General features: G+C 35.0%; 1 protein-coding gene across 1 annotated transcript in view; it reads left to right on the forward strand.

Annotated features, from left to right (window-relative positions):
• The window catches only part of zcchc7 (zinc finger, CCHC domain containing 7), an 81,793-nt gene that overhangs the window by 14,392 nt on the left and 41,336 nt on the right, over positions 1-26,065 (forward strand). The window lies entirely within an intron of this gene.

Below are 26,065 nucleotides of genomic sequence, written 5' to 3' on the forward strand. Positions count from 1 at the left end.
ATGGATTATTTTAATGATGTCCTTACTACCTTTCTGGTCTTTGAATGTGTCGGCTGCGTTGCGGTTTATGCAGAGTCAAAAAGCACTCAGATTTCAGATTTTGTGTTCTGAAGATAAACGAAGGTCTTACAGATTTGGAACAACATGAGGGTGAGAAATTAATGACAGACTTTTCATTTATGGGTATCCCTTTAAAATGGTCCACATTCAGTTTTGTTAGTAACAAGTTTATTAAACTTTTTACACTTGATTTCTCATAATGTCATTTTATTTGCAATACTTAAATTCTTATTTCTCTGGATTTAAACATTCTTGGAAACATTTGAGAGTAATGTAAGTACACAAGTCAGCAAAATATATAACAGTTTTTTTTATTTTTTTAATCTAAAAATCACATATTTTGCCTTTAAATAAACAGTTTTAGGTGAAAACAGGTTCCCATAGTATAAACATAATGTAAACATGATGAGTGCATCTTTAAAGGGATAGTTCTGTCATTATTTACTTATTCTCATATCGTTTAATACCTGTTTGGCTTTATTTCTTTTGTTGAACATAAAATATTTTGATACGATTTTCAGTGGTTTTTGGTATTGTTAATTAAAACTGTTTGGTTACTAGTGGTTAGTAGTGTTTATAAAAGCAGCGCTAGTTTGTTTACAGAAATTGTTTAAGGAAATGCTGTATTGCCGCTGTTCTAAATGCACCACCTGGTGGCAGAGAGTGAATTTGCATTTTCATTCAGCCCATCTTCTGTTTTTGTTTAGTGCAGATGTTTAATGTAGTATAGTTTCACAAAACAACAGTCAGACGATTCTGTTTTTGTTTAAAAATTATACAAAGTAATTTTGATTTAAAAACTACATGTATATAGCATCCTAGTGCGTTTTCATTTTATAACATCCTTTTAAAATGAAAACGATTCTCGTCTACACTGGTTTTTTCAGAAACAATCTCCGTCACTATACAACCGAAAACGCATGTCACATTACCTTTCTGGCTGCATACATCAAGGATGTTTTAACTTAAGAGAAGTAGCCATAATAAAATTGTCTGTTTCCTGGGGGTATAAAAAAATACTGTAATTTTTTATTTACTTTGCAATTTAACGGTTACATTTCTTAAATGAACCTCTGAAATGCGACACAACAGTTGAGCATGATGGTATTGTTTACACGGAGGGCAGCCAGAAAGTCTCAGTTTTAGTCCATTTACACTGAAACGCAACCCCTGAGTTTTCAAACTAAAACTGCAGCATTTTCAAAAGTCTTCATTTTCTTGAGTAGTGAAAACGTATAACCGCATAACTGAAGTTATAAAATGTTTTAAAATGAAATGTTTTTAAAATGGAAACGCACTAGTGTAACTAAGGAAACCCTGTATTGCCATTGTTCTATAAGCGCCACTTGGTGGCAGAGAGTGAATTTGCATTTTCATTCAGCCCATCTCCTGTTTTTGTTTAGTGCAGATATTTTATGTAGTATTGTTTCACAAAACTAAAGTCAGACCATTCTGTTTTTGTTTTAAATTTCAAAATGATACAATCTAATTTAGATTAAAACTGCATGTATATAGCATCTTTGTTTGGATTGTTTGTTGAAAATTGTTTGGGTGACAATACAATCATTGCCTCTAATTTTAGTTTGTTAATATGAAGAAATTTCTTATTTGTGTTATTTACTTATTTATTTGATTTTTTTTTACTTTTATTTTAGTTTAGCAATAATAAAAGGATACCTTTTCGTTTATAATTTGCCTTAAATGTCAAGTTGTTAAAAATTATGAGAAAATGGTATTGCATCGTGAGTTGAGTGAATGGTTACACCCCTACTTATTTGTATTTGTTTTATTTGCATTTATTCATTTTTAGTTATTATCTTTCTTTTACATTTTTATTTCTTTCCTTGCCAGTGCTTATAAAACATTTGAATTGTGAATTGTGCACAAAAAACTGATATATGTTTACCTGCAAGAAAATGTTTTTTCTTAAAGATGTCAGTTTGTTAGCCAGTGTTTGGATGGTCCGCCTAAAGGGTTTGCAGGCAAGAGCACCTGTGGTTTCCATTTATGTTAATGTAAGCACAAATTAGCATTTGTCCCCAAAAGCCCTTTGCTGTATGTGCATCCTAATCACTGAATCTGATGTCTCATCCTCATGTATTTGTTGTAAAGTTACTGTGCCGATTGAAACTAGGTGTGTGCGTGAGCGCATGTATCCGACTTTACGTGAGTAAAGTTAATTTGCATGCGTGTGAGAACATGCAGGAAAAGCAATGAGGGAATATTCCTGTGTATGTAGAGGAAAAAAAACAAACAAAACATCACAAACCTCCTGTCAGAGAGCACGAGCGAGGGAGAGAGAGACTTTAATCATAGATGAATAAAAAATGTCTTTGCAAATCTCTCCAGATCTACACATTAGGTTAACCTGCAAAGCTCAGCAAAGCAGCAAACCTCTCTCTCTCTTTCTCCTTCTCTCAGTTTCTTTCTTTCTTTCCTCTCTTCTCTTTTTTTTTTCCTCAATCCTCCCTGAATGTGTTGTCCTCATTTCCATTCGGAGACTCCTTCCTGTTCCTATTATTCATTTTCTACTCCTTCTCCTTCTCTCTTTCTTTTTATCTAGCTCTCCCCTTCAAATACAGAGCATTTCATTGTGTCTCTTCTGCCTCTTTCCCTCCATCCATCCATCCTTCTCTTGCTCTCTCTTGCTTATTTGAATGGTGGCTGTGGAGGAGTCTGTGGGCTGGTATTTCTGCTCTGTCGGTCATGCCTCTCACACTCATGTGCAGAGGGGGCCTTTTCCTGCCCTGGCCTGCTTTTGTTACCCAGAGAGAGATTCAGTGGAGGATGAGAGAGAGAGGAAGAGAGTGAGTGAGAGAGGGGAGGGGTACAGAGGGATAAACAGGGGGTGGAGGGAGGAAAGGGGCAGCTCTCTGTCTCTCTTTTTCTCCTCTGTGTCTCTGATCTCTGGGGCTTGACCCCGCACTCCAGAACATGTGGGTCACACAAGGGAGGGGAGCTGGGAGGAAGTGGCTGGAGAGGTTGCCGTCTGCCTGTGCACTTACACGTCTTAAAGCCAGAGGTTTCCGTTGCCGGGTTAACTGTGGTAGAGCTTGACAAAAAAAGGTGCTTGGGTGAGGTGGGAGAGTAGGTGAGGGTTTTTTAGTAAAAATATCGTGTGTTGAATGAACTTGAGGAAAAACCCAAGCATTTTGTTTGTGTGTTGTTTGTTTTTGACTGTTGTCAGAGTGCGTCCTTCCTGATAATTTTGTCCCAGGCCCCACAAATATAATTGATGAGCTTAATCATAATATATTTTATCATGATATGTGACCCTGGACCACAAAACCAGTCTTAAGTAGCATATTTGTAGCAATAGACAAAAAAACATTATTTTTTTTCTTTTATGCCAAAAATCATTAGGATATTAAGTAAAGATCATGTTCCATGAAGATATTTTGTAAATTTCTTACCGTAAATAGTTTAGATTAGTAATATGCATGGCTAGAACTTCATTTGGACAACTTTAAAGGTGATTTTCTCAGTATTTTGATTTTTTGCACCCTCAGATTCCAATTTTTTAAAATGTTTTTTTTAAATAACAAAACATACATCAATTGAAAGTTTATTTATTCATTAAATTATTTATTCATTAAGAAATTGACCCTTATGACTGGTTTTGCGGTCTAGGGTCACATATATTTATCAAGTACAGATTTAAGTCTATAAGATTTTTGATTTTAAAGAATTCTCTTATGCTCACCAAGGCTGATTTATTCAATCAAATTTACTCAAAAATTGTAATATGTGAAATATTACTACAATTTAAATTAACAATTTCTTTTTAATATATATTAAATGATCAAAAATAATTTTTGTGGTGGCAAAGCTGAATTTTTAGCAGCCATTACTCCAGTCTTCAGTGTCACATGATCCTTCAGAAATCATTCTAATATGCTGATTTGGTGCTCAAGAAACATTTCTTTTTATTATCAATGCTGAAAACGGTTGTGCTGCCAAATGCTTTTGTAGAAACCTTGAATAAATTTTTTTTTCCAGATTTTTTATGCATGTTCAAAAGAACAAAATTTACTTAAAAGTCTTTTGTAACATTACAACATCATAAATGTCTTTTATTGCCACTTTTCATCAATTTAATGCATCTTTGCTGAGTACTAATATTAATTCCTTTTTTTTTTTAACCCCAAACCTTTGAATGGTAGCATATAACATATTTCAGAATATAAGTTTCGGCAACGATCCTGTAGCTCAAACAGTAGAGAGTGGCGCTAGCAACATCAAGGGAATCCAGATGATAAAATGCATGTGAATGCAATGTTAGTTGCTTTGGATAAAAATAATCTGTCAAACACATAAATGTAAATCAGCAGATACTGGACTAATTTAAGATTATTGGCATTGCATTTTACTAACTTTGAGAGTTAATAGAAATGTTGAGCTGCAAAGCGATTAGTCAAAATAAAAGTTTTTTTTTTTTACATACTATATATGTGTGTGTGTGTGTGTGTGTGTACGCTGTGCATATTTATTATGTATATATAGATACACACACATGTATATATTTTCAAAAGTATTTGTATGTATTGGATGTATTTGTATGTAAACACTATATAATTCATATTATATATAAATATTTTACATATATTTTTTCATAATAAATACATGTATGTGTATATTTAAATATACATAATAAATATACACAGTACACACACATATTGTATATGAACATAAACTTATTTTGATTCGAATAATCGCGACTAATCGTTTTGTAGCTCTATAGAAATGTTAGTTCCCCTTTGTGTCATTTTCAAAATCTCACCTAAAATATTAAAATATTTAAATAAATTCAAAAGGCTCAAAATTCAAATATTTTTCAGTTAATTTTGAGTAAGTATTGTTGTTTTAATCAAAAACTACTACTAAAGTACATACAGTTTTGTATGTATAGAGGAAATAAACACATTTTGATCTGTTAACATGTCCTGTCCTGTCATGGCTATATGCACTCTCCATAGGGGATGAGGGAATTTGTGTTTAGCATGATTGTGTTTGTGAAACACTAGTAAAAAGCTTTAGACAGCGGTGACTAATTTCATTTGAGCACACAGACTCGCACTCACACACTCTTGCACAAATCCAATTCTCTTCAGTTGCTAAGTCCGAAGTATGTGATGTGTCAGCCGAACAACATACAGTCGGATTGCTACACATACACACTAAAAACAGTTGTTAGTGTTGCTGTTTCTATATGGCTACAGAAACACACACATGCACTGGTCGACAGAAGTTGATTTGAAGAATGGTAGATTTTTAAAGGATGTAAAAACCAAGAGAATGATAATGTTTTTGTATTTAATATCAACTAAAGCGAGGTTTAAATAACATTTCAGATCATCCATCTATAATACTTTGACTGACAGACAGACAGGTGGGCGGGTGGGTGGAAAAGCATAAAAATGGCACAGTAAGACAAAAACATCCCTAAAACCCTTCCCAAATATCCTATTTGTCCTTACAGTCCAGCACACACACACACACACACACACACACACACACACACACACACTCACACAGGTTGTGTCTCTGAATCTATCTGACTTTAGGATGGAGGGATAGAGGGACCCCACTCAAACAGAACAGACAAGAAAAAACGAGAGCCTCCAAAAAAAAAAGGAGGGGAAAACTGAGCAAAGGGGGGCTCTAAACTTGAATTAGAGTTGTTGAGCCTTCCTCAGTGGTCACACTTTCTTTTTTCTTCCCCCTTTGTGCCTTTTTAATTTCCCTTTCGCCCTTTTTATCTTTTTTTTCCAGTGTTTTTTCCCTCCCCTTTTCGCTTCTGTCTGGTTTTTCGCCCTGTGAACACAAAACTTTGTCATTAGGCTGGACTACAGCAATGGCAGCAGATGGGCATTAGTTTAAGATGAATGCATGGGTGTTTGAAAGAGAAGTGTCTCTGAGTGTGTTTGATATACTGCAGGGCATATGCAAAGGTAAGACATTAGCTATCCATCTCTCTCTTTTTCGTTTCAAAGATCTGGCATTACAGCTTCCTTAGAGTTGGTCGCAGTTGTGAATCGTTGTTTTTAGCTCTCTTTCTCTGTCCATTGTGACTCGACTGCCTTTTTCGCAGTAGTGAACGTGGCCTTGTCACTCACTCTGTATCCTATTGGTTGTAGTTTTCTCTTGCCGTCATCGCCTCGTTCGCTCTCCGTCTCCCTCTTTTCCTTGTATTTCCCTCTCGCTCTGTTTAATGAGGCCACACCCAGACCTTCAGCGATAACTGACAGCTGTCAATCACCTTCTATTTCCTTCCTATGCACTTTTGTTATAATCTACATGTTAATGTTTATATATGCACCAGAAGCAAGGTTTATATAAAGATTGTTTATCTTTTTCAGTGAAACTGAATTGTTTTGGCAGCCATTTGGCAACAAAGGCAGGGTTTATTTGAAGAAAAATACAGTAAACACAGTAATATTGTGAAATATTATTACAATTGTAATGAACTGTTTTAAGTTTAAATATAATTTAGAAAATGTGTATAAAATGTCATTTATTCCTCTGGTGACAAAGCTAAATTTTCAGCAGCCATTACTGGCAATACTACATATTCTAATATGCTGATTCGGTGCTTAAGAAACTAATTGTTATCAATGTTAAAATCTATTGCACTAATATTAGACTAATATTTGGTGCAAAGAACAGAAAATCTTTTGTAACAATGGAAAATATTTAAATATATAATAATACATTTAAATATGGAAAATAAATACAAGAATGTAAAATAATGGTTTCTTTAAAAAAAAAAATACAACACTCACACGGCAATGTACGTAGACCATGTATTTTTTTTACAGCCACGTTTTTATAATATTCACTTTGAGAGAGCAAAAGCGATTCCTACAAGCTGAGTGAAGATTATAATAGAAAAAAAACTTGATTTTATTGGAAAACATTATATTTGGAATTCCTTTTTATGTGATATTAATGTTAAAACTGCATGTACTTGCATATGTGTGTGCATTTTTAACATTTTTTTTTTTTAGAATTTAATGCTAACAATTGTGTTTTAGCCCACAAATCAGAAATCTTGCATTCAGTTTCAGTCGAATAAATAATCTTTCATCAAGGTTTTAGCCTAAACCTTATAGTTTGTGATCCCTTGCATAAATTCCTCCATATTTATGTTTTATGTACCTTTTTCACATTGAACTGTGTTGAGCTTAAAGGTAAGGCATATATGAATATGAAAGTGGTTTGTATTTGAATATGCAGTCAATAGTAGAGTAAAAGTGCATCATTATGGATGGGTCACAATGCTTTAGCTTGAGACGCCGACGGTCGGGCCGGAGAAATGAGACGGTGTGTTGTGTAACTTGTGTTGCTGAGTGCTAGAGAGTGAAGGTGTTTTATCTGCAGGATTTATGAAGACTGCATAGTGCTGCATGATTCTAGCAGTTGTGTGTGTGAGGCGTGGCAGCTGTGTGAGGTGATATGTGTCTGTAGGTCTGTGTGTGTGAGATTGGAGGGCTTTTTGGGGTGTAAGTTTGTGTGTGTAAGACAAGTGGTGCTGGTGTGTGTGTTATTGTGATTGTGTGTCTGTATGTGTGTGTGTGTGTGTGGCAGGGATAGGCATCAACTCTTATCTGGGCACAGCAGTGCCACTTCAGCTGAAACACCACACCCATTTCTCCACACGGTGTGTTTGAACAGACGCCATGTTCTCACACAGACACATAGATTCGCTATAAAATCACAGCGTGAGGCTGTGTTATATATATATATATATATATATATATATATATATATAATTTGAGATAAGACGTTTATTGGTTGTGTTTTATAGTACAAATATGAAGTGTTTTTTATTGTAAATGATTATGTATAAAAATATAATATAATGAAGTAGTCTTAATTGGGATTTATGATAAATATCCAAATGCGGTGAAGTGTTTTGATCATAACATTCATCAACTGAGATTTTGGTAAAAGGTTAAGCCTGAAAACCTTTTGCACACTTTTGCACAGCCACATTTTTATAATATTCACTTTGAGAGAGCAAAAGCGATTCCTACAAGCTGAGTGAAGATTAGAATAGAAAAAAACTTGATTTTATTGGAAAACATTGTATTTGGAATTCCTTTTTATGTGATATTAATGTAAAAACTGCATGTACTTGCATATGTGTGTGCATTTTAAACTTTTTTTTTTTTTTTAGAATTTAATGCTAACAATTGTGTTTTAGCCCACAAATCAGAAATCTTGCATTCAGTTTCAGTAGAATAAATAATCTTTCATCAAGGTTTTAGCCTTTTGCGCGTCTGCACTATATTTGTGACCTCTGGATAATAAATTCATACGAGCATTTTGGTCCTGTGTGTGGATCTTATTTGTTTTTGATGTTTGAACAAATTTTTGAATTTATGCACCGCCATAAGTTTATGTACTTTATGGTGATGGACTTGTGTCTGGGGCGCTATGATTTTACAGTCTCTTCATCAGAGATGTTTAAACTTTATTTGTATTAATATTGATATTGTATTGCTTCGGCCTATTCAGAATATTACTTTTTTTCATGTTGTACCCTACGTCGTCAAGCCTTTCAGTTTAAATGCTAATTATTATATATTATTTCAGTGTTCATATTTGTACAAAATACATTATCATTGTTATTTTACCTAATTATGCATGTTTATCTAATTCTTTTTCTGAGCACACACAAACTCTGTTGTATAATTTCCGAAGTATGATTACAATCCATAGATTAGTGACTCTAATTGCAGTCTGCTGTTTTCAAAGGCAGTCTAACCAGCTCCCAGAGTTCCCTTTTTTATTTTAAGACCTTTTATCTATTTAGAGAGTATATGTTTTTGTCTATAGCAGATTTTAAAAGAAATTGTTATTCATCTGTCGTACTGTATGTATGCCTTAATTCACTATTAGTACATAAACTACTTTTAATGCCTTTTTTTTAATAATCTATAGCATCATGATCAAATCTGACCATGCATCCCTATGGTCAGATTTGATCAGTTTTGATCATTCTGAACTGTAATTCTTAATTTTTTCACATTCACATTTATTTTTAATTCGTGAAAAAAAAAAAAAAAAGTTGCCATGTATTTCCGCTACTGCAAATGTTTCATATCTTATTTGAATTATTTTTGTCAGGATAGTCCTTTTGATCAAAAAAAAGTACTCGCTGAGCTTTCGCCTTAAATCGCACGAATCTCATCAAACTTTTCCAAGAGATTGTAATTTTTCATCGGGTCGACATCCGGCTTCTCTGTGAAAAGAGCATTTCCATCAGCCCTTTCTTCACGAATGGCCGGTGAACTACGCTATGAGTGTGGGCAGTGTAATCCTGTTTGAAAGGTCTGCGTGTGTTCCTGGTTGGACGTCTGGCGTTTTGGGTGGGCTCTGCATGGGACAGCAGGTATCCTTAATCACGTTACGGGGTGTGGGGTGTATTTTCGAGAAGGGGTTAGCTGGCAAGCTCCCATCCCAATTTCATACTAAATGGTCACACACCAGGTTTGATTAGAGAAGGCAAGGCTGAAGTATCCAGCCCTGGTCCATTGTCATAGTTTCTGTCAATGGTGCAGAGCGGCAGGTCTGTGCGTTTAAACCGACAGCGCTGTCTGACCGCAGTTATTCACTCCAATTTCTGCAAGGTTTAAATGTATAAATGAATAAGCATTTTGACTATGGTAACCTCTGTGATTAGATTCAACGTTTTATTTTTAACTTTACTTTACTTTTTCCCCACACTACTCCAATACACTTATTTTAATTTGTATTTTTTTATTTTATACACATGTATTTTCCATTGTGATAATACGTTTATATATGAGCTATTCACCAGTGACTCTAAAGGCTTTAATGAAGTTATCAGAATATATTTATTAATATATTTTGTAATACTTAGGAGACTGTTCTCCCAGAGTGGGTTAAATCTGAATATTGCGTCTGTTCCTCTGTGATTATCTTCACCACACAAAGATGCAGCGTTGTCCCGGAAAACCTCAAGTCCAACATCTGTGTTTGTTTTCGCAGGTGCTCATTTGGTTTGATGCGAACGTTTTTTCAATATAGAATATTTGTGTGGGCTGTTTTCAGACAAAGCGTAGTGGAAAAAGTCCCCCCACCCACTATCTTCTGTTAATTCCACACACCGAATATATTTGTTTTTCACAGAATTATTTAAATGCGATGACAAGATGGTGCTCGGAAAACAGAAAACGCGTATTTTGTTTTTCTTGAGAAGAGGAATTGAGAACACACAAATTCTTGTTTGACTTTGTGTGTCCGACTTTCATTGCTATGGCACTGTAGCATACTATTTATATGATGACAATAATGCTGGAATGAGTTATGTAGGTAGTATAGAATGAATATGAAAGATATCCTTTCTCAAAATATTAAGGGTAGAATTCCTGGCCTGTGGATATTATCATTTTCTGGCTTGATTATCATTCTGTGGTACCGGCCCTCACAAGTTGTGTCTCTGTACGGGGGGAAACTTCAGTGAGGGGGGAAAGGTAATTGCAATTACCAATCAAATTCATTATAATTAAGCAGTCATTTAATATAAAATCAAATTATTGCCTCAGCGACAGAGGACGGAGGCACCCCGGTGAGACCTGATTAATTTTTTTTCCTCTCCCTTTCAGCACAACTGTAACTTTTAAATCACTTTGTCTCTTTGGGTGGGGTGTTTGGGTAAGGGGCATTTATTAAAACTGAGCCAATATGATGATTACCCTAACTGTTTGGGGTATTTATTAGACTGTAGACTATTAGGTTATAGATTATTAATATTATTTCATTAGAGTGGTGCAAAATGAAGCGGGGAAATTCTGCCTGTGTTTTGAATCTTGTGGCCTCTATACAAAAACATGCATACAGCATAACTATACAGCAACAGTTATAAAGCATGCAATCTCAATAATACTGCATTTATTTAACCACTATCAACCTATTTCAATGAGAAATCTGATTTTATGTGAAATATTAAGGTGTAAGCATAGAGAAAACTTATTTTAATGTGTCCTAGTTACATATATTTACTATAATAATAACTGTGAATGATCCTAACTAATACTAAACCTTTTAATAAGCTTACTAAGTTCTTATTTCTGTAAATATGTTGTAAAAAAGAAACATTAAGCCTTAACTACTATGTACTTTCATTTAAATGAATCATTTAGTACAGTGCACTTTTTGTGTACATGTTTTTAAATTTTTAAATACCTGCTTGTTATTACATCTGTAATTAATTTCTGTAATTACATTTATAATTACAGTGTTGACCCATCCTTTACACCTTAACCCACCCATAAACCTACTCATACAACCAAACCTGTCCCTAATCTTACCCGTATCCCACCTGAATAGCAGCAAAAGTGTTTTGCAATACAATAAGTACATTGTACTTATTTTATTTTTATTTTTATTTTTTTAAGGCCACCTAAAAAAAGTGGGACCTAATAAACTGTGACCCAAAAGTAAAATTAAATAACCACCACATTCATCATATGTGCTAATGATATGCAAAATAATAGATGGCCATCTACAATAATCCTTTTTTTTATTTTTTACAGTATTATGTAGTGCTTTCCAAATGCATTAGTGATGACTGATATTGGTTAGATGCAGTTTTTAAATATCTACTCCAAAAATTCTTAAACAAGTTTTGAAACTAAGTTCTATGAAAAAGTGTCATTGGAAAGTCATGTTTGTGGTATTTATATTTTATCTTTATAGACATGTTGCCTGATTTGTTTATCTCATTTATTTGTCTTTGCTTGTGGCTGTGCTGATCGCTTCACTTGAGTGGTGAGGTGTTTGTGTGTATATAATTTTATGCCGGTCGGTCTGTGTCTCACTGTTACTAATCTCTCAAGCCTTCTTAACTCCCTTAGGGACCTTCCGGAAAACGCCACCTCACTATTATTAGGGTCTCTTTTGCATATTGAGGGAGCTGCTCTCAATTTTGTGTGTGTGAGGCAGAGAGTGAAAGTGTGTCAGTGTGCAGCAAGAGTTTTCCTTTTTGTTGCGCCAACTGTTAAACCGAACTTGTGACACCAAAACAACTTCATAACTACTTTTGCTTCTCTCATACAATTTCTGAGGGGAATAAGAAGGAATAAGAGAAAGATACAAAACAGTCATTTATTAACCCTCCCTTAAAAGACCATGTTTACCACAGTTCTTGCATTGTAACTATTAAGTTAGTATTTGTAGGTAGAATGTAGAATATTCAGGTAAATCTATGAATGGCTTAATTTTACCATTGTTAATAATTGTAATTTTTTTTATTTATATGGTGTTAGTCATCTATTAGTGCACCCTTAAAATTATATTAAAAAAATTATGCTATTGGTTGTTTATTAATACTTGCCTAATTTTTGAGATATATATATCATTTATCTCTGTATATATTTATTTTTGTTATATGATATTGGTCATTTAATAATGCTCCCTTAAAAAAACCATATTTACCATAGTTCTTTCATTGTATTTACTATACTGTATTATATATTTAATCCAAGTTAATCCATGAATGGCTCCACATGATCATAGTTTACATGGTTAATCTTACTTTTTAATGTTTGTTCATTTACTTTGTTCATCCCTTTTACTTTTTAATTTAGAAAACGTTAAATCTGAGACCTTGTGCTTTTTCCAAAGCATCCTCGTCTCATCCAGATGTGTCTGTACTTTAGCCAGTGGTCAAACCAGTATATAGATTTTAAAATATGCTTTACTTCAGGGTCTATCTTTGGTTATTCTTAAGATTTTTGGTCACTGAAATTAGGGTACTTGCTATACTACTTACTTTATAGTTGAGATTGTGTATTGAACCTCAAAAAGGCTTGCTGTAGCATATAGCCATACTAGATTTGTTTCATATTGTGAATGATTTTAAGATGTTTTATTGTTATTCACAGAAGGCTTTGGAAGCCTCCTCTCCTCTATTTCATACTATAATACAAAAACGTATCAAATAATCCTCCAACATGCAGAAATAATGAAATCTGCTTTCCGCTGGGATTTTAAGCTTGAAAATTTCTAGTCGTAACTTATAATGACATGGAGATGTAAAGCTTTGAGTTTCTTTTGCTATCTACGGCCCAAGTATACAGTTGGTTTAGCTGTGAGCTGTGATAGCTGATGCTGGAGCGGAGAACCTGGCTGTGTAGATTTTGGCTTCATTGGTAGAATGAGGCTGATATGTTTATGGGGCGACAGCCGGGAAGCCATTTTTGTCATATCATTCCACCTTTTCTCCCATTTACTGTCACTTAGATTGCTGCATACGCCAGACATATTTTCAGTTTATCTTTCCACTAAAAGCCAATAATGTTTTTCCTAGCTATCATCCTCATTATCACATAAGCAGGGGTTTGTATTATAATATCATATAAGATGAAACCTAAACATTTCTTAGAGTAAATAATAGCTGCAACAGCAGGAACTCTGAATGGGGAAAAAAGAATTAGAGTGTGAAAACATTTCTGTATAGGCCTGAATATATTTATTTATTAATTTATTTTATTATTTAGCCATTTTTATGACTGAGTGGGACGTGACATTATTGAGGAAGGTGGAAAAAGAAAATAAGCTCTGCAGATCCATTTATGCTTATAGCTGCAATGATAGCGTTTTTATGTATGTATTTTTAAATCAGTTTTTTTAACAGTCCATTTATATTTTAACAGCCCCTGATAATTTTATTGATTGGTCAATTGGAACAGTTGTCAGGTTATCATGAAACAAAATTACAACTGTTTTTCCTTCCCTATTGTGACGCATATCTGAATGAAACAGCTTCTCAGATTTGACTTGATTTTGTCCACTGGGAATTGATTGGATCATTGGATTGTTGTCATTTAATCGTTTCATTTGAGTGAAAACTGGAGTCTTTCATAATACCATGGCTATATTCCATAAAATATGGAACAATCTTGTGTGTGATATTGAGTTTGTAACTGCCTTAGTTTATCTTTTTTGTGAAATGGACAGAACTTAAAATAGCAACCTGATTTTGTGATGAAAGCATACCTGTGGGAACCTTTTCGACAAGATTCGAAATGCATAGCGGCATGAATGTTTTGTGACATATTCGATGTGAAATGTCCACTGAGTGGTGCTAAAAAAGTGTTTGTTTTTTTCCCCGGAACAGATGAACGTACATATGGTAAATTTTATGTGACGTTGGTTTTGTAGGCGTCACCACAGCTGACTTGAACTGTCTGTTGAGTGGCGCCGTAACGTTAATGCTCCGTGACTTTTTAAAATATCGTACCATCTGTACTACACCTAAACTAGCAATCTCAATTTATTTACGAGAAGATTTATACAGACAGTAGCTTCAGGAAATTTACCGTTCGCCGCCATCTTGAATTTAGTCACGATAAGTTGAGTGACGGGCAGGAAGGAAACTACAACCTGATAAGTCACGTGAGTACTCGCGTTACTTTTGGACTGGAGTTAGCGCAGACAGTTGGCAATTGCAAGGAAGTCGGACGATGAAGCTACTGAGTTTTATGAAGTAGTAGTTTATTTCCTTCGTGCTCGTCACTCGACTTATCGTGACTAAATTCAAGATGGTGGAGACTGGTAAATTTCCTGAAGGTACTGTCTGTATAAATCTTCTTGTAAATAAACTACCAGTGCTTTGTCAAAGTTCTCAATGTCTCATTTTAAATGTCAGGGCCCTTGGAAGTCTACCAATGAAGTGTGGAGCTACTTTGTGCCTCGTAAATGGTGTAAAAGAGTGATTTATTTACATGGCTAGTCGATGCCCGAGGCACCCTCAACGACAACCTGTTGTTAGCATCGGCTAGTCTCGCTTGGCCAGACCTTCAGACTGGCGGCTGAAGGTCTGGAACTCATGGCAGCTTCCATTGGCCAAGTCCTGCCCATAAGACCGTTTGATCGACATATCAAACAACCAATCACAGTTCGTTTTGTTCAGCGTCACGTTTCTGTGCGTGGAAATGCCCCCACAACAACAGACTGGCGTGCAACAAGTCAGTCACTGAAATAACCAGCATTGAAAGATAACGAAGAAGAGGGAGAACAAGCAGTAAGTCAGTAATTTGTTCGCGAACGTCGCATATGTGTATAACAACAATGGCATCTGCATAAGCACATTTTAGCAAAATGCAGAGTAAATTAGTCTGCGCTTTGTTTCCCGGCGGACCGAAAATAAACGCGACACTCGCGTCTTCCGGAAATCCGGTCAAATTCAACTAATCAGATGACGACTTTGACATTCCTGAAGTGTTTCCAGTTAAGCGTACCATATGCATCAGACGTTTAGCCAACGTTCCGTGGACGTGACGTCTGAGGCTGAGACTAAGCATCGGCTTACTAGCGCCAGATTTCGGAGTGCAGGGGACAAGCCGAGATGAGCTATGAAAGGTAAGTTCACACTCGGTATCAAGATTCATTACACTTTAGGTCAATATCACACCGGACTTCTCCTTTAAGTAAATCAATGTTTTGACTTTTCACTAGTGCTGTCAAAATTAGTGTGTTAATTCAGGCAATTATTCTTTTCAGTTTAACGGTGTTAACAACTTTAGTAGAACATAGGGGTGTAAATATTAATCGATTCGTATCGATGCATCGATTATGCAGCCGACGATTCAATGCATCGATTCGTCCGCAAGAGTATCGATTAATGTGTTTATTTTGCCACCTGTTTGTTGACCTGTCTATTTTTAGCGTCCGTTCCGACCTTTCTTTTACTGTCTATTTCTCCGACGTAAGCGTACTACCTACTCCTAAGCTGCGGGTGGCGCTAACCTCACTATTGTCTTCTACTTCACACTGCTTCACACGCGTTACTTAAGTTTCACAGTCTATCTATGTTGTTCATGTTCACACACCTCACATTGTTGTCTGACTTTCAAGAGCGATGGAACCGCCAGAGCGAGCTGGCAATAAAAGTGAAATGTTACACACTCCTACTTACTTTTTGTTATTATTGCACTTAACTGATTTTGTGAAGTAGTGTTCTATTTGCAGTTCATCTACTGCAGAGGATGTGTGACCATTACCTCTTAATAAGATGCAACTTTATTTTCAAAATGTAACCAATTTTATATAAAAGAAACTTTTTTTAAACAGTGAATAGGCTAATTGGCCATAGTAGACCTGCACTATAAGCATTTTTATTTTGTTCTTATTACAATTTATCTGATTGCACTTTGTAGATGCAGTAACTGTTCTATTTGCTGTTCTATTTGCAGTGCATTGAGCACAACTGCTATAGTGTAACATACACATTATGTGAATTAGGGCTGGGCGATATGGCAAAAATGTAATCTCGATAATTTTTTCCCCATATTGAACAATAACGAGATATATTTCGATATAAGCTGTTGATGTTGCCAGCTTTAAAATAGTATCCCAACAATGACTAAAGCCACAAAGATTAAAGGGTTCATTAAATTACATTTTAAAGTATAGTTTATTAAAACTAAAACAGATTACAGATTTGGCCTTAAAAATTAAAGCAACCTACTAAAATAAATTAAAAAATAAAAGTTGTGACAGAGTATGGTAAATGAGAGAAAATGTACATAATGTAAACATAAAATTATTGTAAAAACATAATTTGTAACACATTTATTTATTTATTTAATATTATTAACACAATTGTTTATTTTCTCTATTATAGGTTGAGCTATTTAAATTAGAGGCAACCACTGCATTTTGAAACAATCTACAGTATAAATAACAAAAAATTACAACACAGTTCTTTCTTAATCGTATTAAGTGCAGACAATTCAGCCATAATCAAAGTAGGCTACTCTACTAAATATTCAAAGTGCAAATAGAGACCGAATATTTCAAGCATGATACAGAGCTATAGACATACACAACCTATTATAGCCTGCCCTACATACTAATAACAGCCTAGATATGTCATGTAGCCTAATTTGCGTTCATTGGGGAGTCACTCTCTAAACAAAGGGGGATTAAAATTGCTTTTGAATGCACGTGCGTGTTTTGCATTCGGTTTCAGTTTTAACAATCGCGCCAAACTCTCAGCTGAGCTGAGAGTCACTTTTCAGATAGCCAAACCACTTATATAACGGAATTCGTGCTACCTTTTTTGTCGACAATTTCAACATCTTTGGATAATAACTCGAGGTTAGATTCACTTACGTTGCTGCTTTTTTGTTGTTGTTGTTGTTGTCGTCCTGTTGTTAAGTTTGCTTCGCAAAGTGCGGTAGGAAATGAACTTTGTACTTTGACGTGCACGCTGCACGCTGATTGGCTGTTGTCGCATATTTCTGCTGGGTGATTGGCTCTTAGATTAATCCATATCGAGCAAAAAATGTCTAGAGCTTATCATCGTTATTAACATAAATTTTATCGCGATTCGATATGATATCGTTTATCGGCCCAGCCCTAATGTGAATAGAATACTGTTTCTGTATTCTCAATAAAAGGCAAATTATTTACTATTTTTATTGATTTATTTGAAACTTAATAGATATCATGTAAAAATACCTAGTATTGAATTGGATCGAATCGCATCGTATCACAGGGAATTCTAAAGTATCAAAAATAATCGAATCGTTGGCTTAAGAAATCGGTATCGTATCGAATCGTCTTGAAGGCTCTGATTTACACCCCTAGTAGAACAACAGTAAACTACTAGCATGCCTGTCATATCCATGTTACGTTCAGCTGCTAATCTAAAAACACAGCTGCTATGATGTATGTTAATCAAAGAACGAAAGAAAAAAGAGCAGATCAATAACTTATGTAGCTTTAAGGATTAATCTTTATTTAGTTTAGAATTTGGTGTTTGATAGCTTTATTCAGTTTCTGTCTGTTTCCTAATTGCTGAAGGGCACTGGTAAATAAGTTTATGTTTAGATTGTTTTAAGTTCACTTAAATTAGAAGTTGTTGTTTAGAAGAAATTAGAAGTAATGTTAAATAGCTATAGTCTAAGGCAGCATTTTAGCGTCACATTAAAACAAATTTTAAAATATGTAAGATTATGAGATGATAGTCATGTTTTGAGAATAAAGTCAACATTATGAGCGTAAAGTCAAAATATTACAAGAATAGAGTCAAAACACTACAAGAATAAGGTTGAAATACTACAATAATCTTTTATCATGAAATAAACATTATACATTTTAATTAATAGCAAGATCTAAAAATGAAGGAACATCAGAAGGCAAGGAAAAAAATTGTATAGCTTAATTAAATTAAATTTATGTGTCATTGTAATTGGAAAGATGACGAATTCACATGCCACTTCAACATTATTCAACTTTATTCTCTAAACATTTCGACTTTATTCTCTAAACACTTTGACTATATTCTTGTAGTAAGTCGAATGTATTCTCAAAATAATACTTTAATCTCGTAATCTTAGTTTTTTTTGGCACAATCGTGGCACAAAAAAGGCGTTGTAATAGTGAATGGTTTAATATTAGAAAAAAAAGAACAATTTCATAGAGATATCAGTAATATTGTCTCAGTGGTACCTTCAGTCATAAAAAAACTTAAAGACAGTATATTTTTAATATTTGTTAAGTTTTTTAATTAATTAATTCATTCATTCATTAACAAATTTTATTAATTTGAACATTGAATGTGAAATTATTGCAATATAAATCTGAAAAATATACTGTCTTTTGTGTTTTTCTACATTAATTTGAAGATAGAATGTGAAATTATTGCAATATATAGAAGTATATTTAAAAACTTTTATGTTAAGTTGGATTAATAGTGTTAAAATTGGAATTAATTTTTTATTTTTATTTTAATCGATTGACATAACTACTTTTTACACAAAAGCTAAATCTTAAAAGGATATTTAACCATAGAAAAAAAATATATTCCCTCACATTGCTCCAAACCTGTACACATTTCCTCTATTGAACAGAAGATATTTAGAAAAACGTGGACAATGGACCCCACTGACTTTCATTCTGTGGACAAAAACAGTAGAAGCATAGTTCAGAATATCTTCTTTTGTATTCCACAGAAGAAACAAAGACATGCAGGTTTGAAATAATGATGACGGAGTATTCATTGTTGGAGATCTCTAATAGCAGTACAAGAATTTTGCTGCAGTCAAGGTAACATTCAATTTAAAGTAATGTCACAGAGCCGAACGTCTTCGTGTAGGGTGTACCAAATGAGCACACAGTAATGCCCTGCACCCTTCAGAGTATTCACTGTGCGCTTGCCCTCCAGAGTGAGTAGGGCAAAGTGACGCTCACTTTTGAATGGAATTTGCTGTCTATCTGTCTATCTCCTCCTTCCCCTCGCTCTCTTCCTCTCTCTCGTTTTCCTGAAGTGCGGTGATCAATAGTAATTGGGTTGCCGCTGCTGACCAGCTTAGTGGCCCGGTGGACCAGCGGAAGGAGAAATGGAGAGTGTTTACGAGGTACTGAGCGTGACTGACTTTCCTCCGCAAATCTCTCCATATTTATTCAGCATTAGGCCTAATCTAAAAATCTTTCTTTCTCAACCCCCTGTTTTATATATATATATATATATATATATATATATATATTATTTTCCGCTTCTTTCCCCTCTCTGTCTCTGTCATGCACCAAAGCGAGAGAGAGAGAGAGAGAGAGAGAGGGGTCTGGAATGTAATCCTTTTTGAGGCTAAACCACCGGTACTCTTTGATGGCATATTTAATAGATTTTTCCCATAAAGGCTTTGCCTTAAGTGACTACATTCAAATAAAGAGGTATTAGTGAGGGCATTAGGCAAAAGTTAAGGTGTATTAAAGAAACCTCCTGTTGTTCATATAAATACGTTCGATTCAATTTGCAGATTCCTTTGGGTGTAATGGGATTTTCTGATGTATGGTGCAAGGGCACTTTAGGGTTATATATTCACGCTATACCTGCTGTTTTGTAGTAGTCACACAACAAAAATGCACACAAGCTCATTTGTTTTTTAAAGATTAACAGTCACGGTTTGGAGATATTCACATTTCTGAATGAAAGTACCAGTGCTTACATGGTAGCAAAGGAATAGTGTTAAAATTTTAAAGCAAGATTACATTTTTGGCTTTGGAGATGCTACGCATATGCTGTTGTTTTCTATCATCGGTACACAACAGCCATCATGTAATGCTGCTTTTGTGCATCAGATATTAGTGATGTTAGCAGTGTTAGATTTTGAATGGTAAGCATTTTAACTTTTATAGCTTTTCATCTTTTCTTTTTGGCACAGACTTGTATATGAGTAAATAAAATACTCCACTGAGGTTTTTTAAGTGAATAATAAGGTTCAGGTTCAAAATGCAACCGGAAGTGACAGAAATACCATAGATATTAGGGCCCTATGATTTCCACAATGCAGAAAATGTGGACGGAATTGCATAATCCTGTATTTAAAATGAAATTCACTATATAATGTGAAATGTCATGGAATTTGTCAGATTTTGAGTTAATATATCAAAAGTAGGGCTGTAAAATGAATCGAATTTAATTTGTAATGTGGCCTATTGTATTTCATTTTTAAAGTGCAAAAAGTAATTTGGGTTACACTTTTTTTTCATAGTCCACTAACTTTAAGTAACTATATGTCAACTAATTCTCATTAATTTGCAAACTACATGTCTACTAACTCTCAGCGTAGACTGTTAGGTTAGGTTTAGGGTTTGTAGGATTAATTGACATGTCCTTGCAAAGTTTCGTGTAGTCAGTATGTTGTGGACCCATCAAAATAAAGTGTTAGAAGATATTAAGCAGACAGTCTGCTAATACTCTAATGACTGCTAGTTGACATTTAGTTGCAAAGTTGCTTGCTGTTGGTACAATGCTTAAAGTGGACTATCAAAATTAAGTGTTACCGAAATATAAGCGGCTGGACCACTAAACCGGTCAAAATTATCGAATTATCGATGCCAAAAAACCAAAGATCATGTTCCATGAAGATATTTTGTAAATTTCCTACTGGAAGTACATCAAAACTTTTTCAATTTGTAATAGTAAATTGTATATTAGTAAATGTTTTATTAGTAAAATGCCATGCTAACTCAATTTAGGCAACTTTGAAGGTGGCTTTCTCAATATTTAGATTTTTTTTTTTGCACCAAATATTTCAAATAGTTGCCAAATATTGCCCTATCCTAACAAACCATACACCAATGGAAAGCTTATTTATTCAGCTTTCAGATGAGGTATAAATCTTAATTTTAAAAAATCAACCCTTTTGACTGGTTTTGTGGTCTCGGGTTAGCCTAGAATCTAGACGCGCCCCTAGCGGCAGCAAATTACATTTGCTTCCAAGGGCAGTCTAGTTACTCTCAATTCACTTAAGATTTCGAAAAATCCAAGATGTACCGGGCCAGTCAGACATTCTCTAGTTCCGTGAATTACACGTGAAAAACTGAACAGTATTTATATTATTTTTCTGCCTTTGATAAACAGCCACGTCCATCTGTCCTGAGCACGAGTTTAGCATCAGGCTCGTTACATGTGAACGCGCTCTGGCGTAGTATATGCAAACACCGGAAGAGATCTGTCGCTTGTATACAACACTCATTGTTTACACAGTGCACAGAGATTGTGGGTATAGCGGCTATTCAAAATGGTAATTACTTGCGCTTATCCTGATTGTTCAAACCCATTTAAAGTTAAAAGATTACGCTTGCTTGCGCAAACTCATCCGGGACTTTTCACCGATTTCCCCTTACGGCTTTTGCGTATACTACGCCAGAGCGCGTTCACATATAACGAGTCGAATGCTAAACTCGTGCTCAGGACAGATGGACGTGGCTGTGTATCAAAGGTAAAAAATGATATAAATACTGTTCAGTTTCTTGCAAAAACCGATTGTTTCGTGTCTTAGGACATCAATGTATCGTCACGAGCCGCAGGGTGTAATTTGGATTTGTCTGTGCATGTTTTTGTTTACTTTTAAAGGTCTGGTGCAAATCTATGTCCATTATTTGGCTGACAGACTGCACCGGTTTTCGTTAAAAATCTTCGTCGCTCTGACTACGTCAACGTCTTCGTTGCTCTGATTGGTTGTAGCGCTATCCTATTGCGTGGAGAGGGAGTTTGAAAGACAACCGTTTATCCCACCCCTCCAGTTGAGCCCTGTCTATGGAGAGTGCCCAGACCCTACATTTATGTGGGTCTGGCTTGTCAGGCTAGTCTCGGGTCACATGAACTCTGCATATCCTGCGTACAGCAAGGGCAGCGCAGTTTTGTCTACTACACATACACAAACACGCATGATGCTCATAGCTTTTTCAGCATCTGTCATCTCACTATGTGAGGACATGAGCATGTAAACTTGATTTCTGCTTTGAATTTTTTTTTTTTAGAAATGCTATTGCTGTATACACAAACTCAAAGTTCTTCACCTGCCAAAATAAAAGTTTGGTTTAACTTTAAGAAATTATAACAAAAATAAAGCAAAGACAAAAAAAAGAGCTTCTGCAAGAAATCTAACACTGATTCAATGTGGTAGTGGTTCCAAACCAAATTTATAAGGCCCTATTATTGTTTAAATTGTAATAAATTATTAAATAATTACAGTTTTATGAATTGTGACCCTGGACCACAAAACCAGTCAAAAGGGTCAGTTTTTGTGAGATTTATACATCTTCCAAAAGCTGAATAAATAAGCTTTCCATTGATGTATGGTTTGTTATAATATTTTTTTTGTTACAATATTTGGCTGAGATACAACTTTTTGAAAATCTGGAATCTGAGGGTCAAAATATTGAGGAAAAATCACCTTTAAAGTTGTGCAAATGAAGTTTTTCGCAATGCAATAAGTTTTGATATATTTACGGTAGGAAATGTACAAAATATCTTCATTAAGCATGACTTTTACTTAATAATCTAATGATTTTGGCATAAAAAAAAAATTTATGATTTTTTTCCCTTACAATGTATTGGTGGCTATTGCTACAAATGTACCCATGCAACTTAAAACTGGTTTTGTGGTCCAGGGTCACAATTCTGTTAATTTGGCATAGGGGTGGGCGATATGGTAAAAATATCATATCACGATTTTTTCAAGAAATATCACTATTCACGATTTTATCACGATTCTTTGTCATGTTGGTTTTACTTTTTTACAAGTTGTCTGAGTAGTACAGCCAAATTAATTTTTCTATTTTAAAACCAAAACCTTACAAGGTAACAAAATATAAAATAAAAAGAATGGCAGATATTTAAGCCAAAGTGGGCGAAGACAAAAAATCTTTTTCATTATTTTCTTTGTTTTTAAAAAATAAGAACAAAGATAAGCTACATGTTACAAATACACATACTATACAAATAAAACAAACAGTGCTTTAATTAACAAATATAAAAATAAAACACTATATACATTATATACATAAATTATACATAGAAGCAACATTTAAAGCAACTGTATTGAAGTTCTTCAGTCAAGAGCAGTGAGTGATTTTCCTTTGTGTTTTGTTTTATTAGTGTATCATCACCCAAAAATGACAATTCTGTCATCATTTACTCACTCTCGCATTTTTTTAAGCATAAAACATGCTGAACATAAAACTTATTTTGAATAATGTGGGTAACCAAACAGTTTCTGGGTCCCCAGTTACTTCCATATATTTTATTTATTTATTTTAAGTCAGTGGGGACCAGCTACTGTTACCCACATTCTTCAAAATATCTTCTTTTGTGTTAAGCACAAGAAAAAAAAATTAATAGAGATTTAGGACATTTTTGGGTGTCAACATTTTTGGGTGTACTGTTCCTTTAATGACGATCGACAGCATGTTTAGCTCTGTCGCAGAGCTGCACGCATCTATACAGACGCGCATCCGTTTTTCTCTTAACTGTTTACTTTCACTTTAGACAACCGACTGTGTTTATATGTAATCCTTGCGTGTTTTTGACGGTATAAGCAAATTAAACGCCAAAGATAGCTCAGTTTAGTAATCAGGTGCTGTTTGACAGGCTTTTAGCGCACGTGCTTCAGGTTTACGCGCTCATGAAGCGCATGCCAGAACAGCGCGCGGACCAAATGGCGTTATTTTACCGGCAAGACTTTGAAGCACATTCAAATAATGTACTTTTGTGATCGCGAATATGAATAAGTGCAGTGTCCCGTGAGTGAATGTACAGTATATTAAGACGGAGGCACACTGTAGCACGATACTACGATATTTATTCAAAAGCAGATCGTGGAGACATTTTAATCGTCCACGATCAAAAATCGTCATATCGCACACCCCTAATTTGGCATGCATTTTGATGATTAAAATGAAAATAATTAAAATGCAAAACACTCAATTTGGGGAAAAATAGATATTTAGAGATTCTCTTCTATACCCATCTTTTTATGGGTTTAGAAACTGTAGTAGCATTTTTAATTAATTTAAGGGCAATCCAAGTATTTGATGATATTAAAGGTAAGAAAATTTCCCCAAAATCTATTTCAGAGGTTAAAGGATAACTATTGCCAAAATGCAACCTGGGCTGTTTTTTTTTTTTTTACTGTAAACGAGACAAACATATATCTAAAAGCATAATTACGACAAACGAGCCATTTTTGAGATTGACCGTGATTTCGTTTTGTTTTCAATGGCCGGTGAATGGGAGTACTAGGGGCATAAATTTGAGCGCATCAAAATCGATATTTTTACAACACTAAGAAGGCTCGACACACCATGAAACTTTGCTCGAAGTATCGCCTGGGTCTCTACACATGAACTTGAGCATTGAGAACATTGTTTGTGTGCACAGAGTTTACTAAAAAGAAAGGTTTTGAACAACTCACTTACACTGTTTGGGTTTCCGCTCGCAGCCGTCTTGTCGATCTCCGAATGCGAATGAATGGACTCCATAGGACGAAATATTAGGCTTATATGAGGCTCTTTTTACAACTAGAAGGTTAATATTGTTTTTCACTTGCGACAAAACAACGAATTAGCCGTGCATTTATATGGAAATATGCTTTAGGAGCTATCCATCCTCGCATTCGGAGATCGACACTTATTGACTGGCAAGACGGCCACGAGTGGAAACTCAAACAGTGAAATTGAGTTGTTCAAAAACTTTCTTTTTAGTAAACTCTGTGCACACAAACAATGTTCTCAATGCTCGAGTTCATGTGTAGAGACCCAGGTGATACTTCGAGCAAAGTTTCATGGTGTGTCGAGCCTTCTTAGTGTTGTAAAAATATCGATTTTGATGCGCTCAAATTTATGCCCCTAGTATTCCCATTCACCGGCCGTTGAAAACAAAACGAAATCATGGTCAATCTCAAAAACGCCTCGTTTGACGTAATTATGCTTTTAGATATATGTATAGAGACTTTGTAATTCAATAGTTTGAAAGGATTTTTAATGCTTTCCATTGGAAGGACGGATAGCGGCGAGAGAACAGGATGCTGTGAAGTCAGGTGGGGTCTGAGGAACTACCCCAGTCTATCGTTATCATATTAAACACACATTCAAATGGGCTTGTCAGTTGGGTTCTCTTTTGGATGTTATTACCTGTCAAAGACTGAGAAAAACAAAGTCGGATGGAGGGATGACTAGAGTGAGAGATGGATGGGTGGAGAGATGAATGGTTTCTGAGAAGAAAAATTTAGTCCTGTCTGTCATCGAATGCAAACCATTTTATCCTTTCATTTCAAATATCCATTAATTATCACTGTAAATTGATGTATATATTGTGAAATTTCCCTAAACATTTAATGATGCTCAATAAAAAACAACATCAAACAAAAGCCGTCCTCTGTTAATCTGCATAGTCTGTCTGTAATGGAGGAAAACAGCTGAAATGAGCGAACCAACATAATGAATAAACAAGAGCTCGGAATAACAAGGGAAGACCCGATAAATGAGAATTACGAGCGGGAGAATGAGCTAGAAGGAAAGGGAGGAATGCCCTGGGGAAGAGAGTGAGGTGAAGATGGACAGGCAAACCCTCTCGTTACACCTTCTCTCTCTTTCTCTGTCGCTTCCTTTGCCCCCTCCCCGTTACCCCTCTTTCACCCAGCCATAGCCCCGCCATCTGTCTTTTCCCCTTCCCTTCGCC

This window comes from Garra rufa, chromosome 6, assembly GCF_049309525.1.
Source record: "Garra rufa chromosome 6, GarRuf1.0, whole genome shotgun sequence".
Classification (NCBI taxonomy): Eukaryota; Metazoa; Chordata; class Actinopteri; order Cypriniformes; family Cyprinidae; genus Garra; species Garra rufa.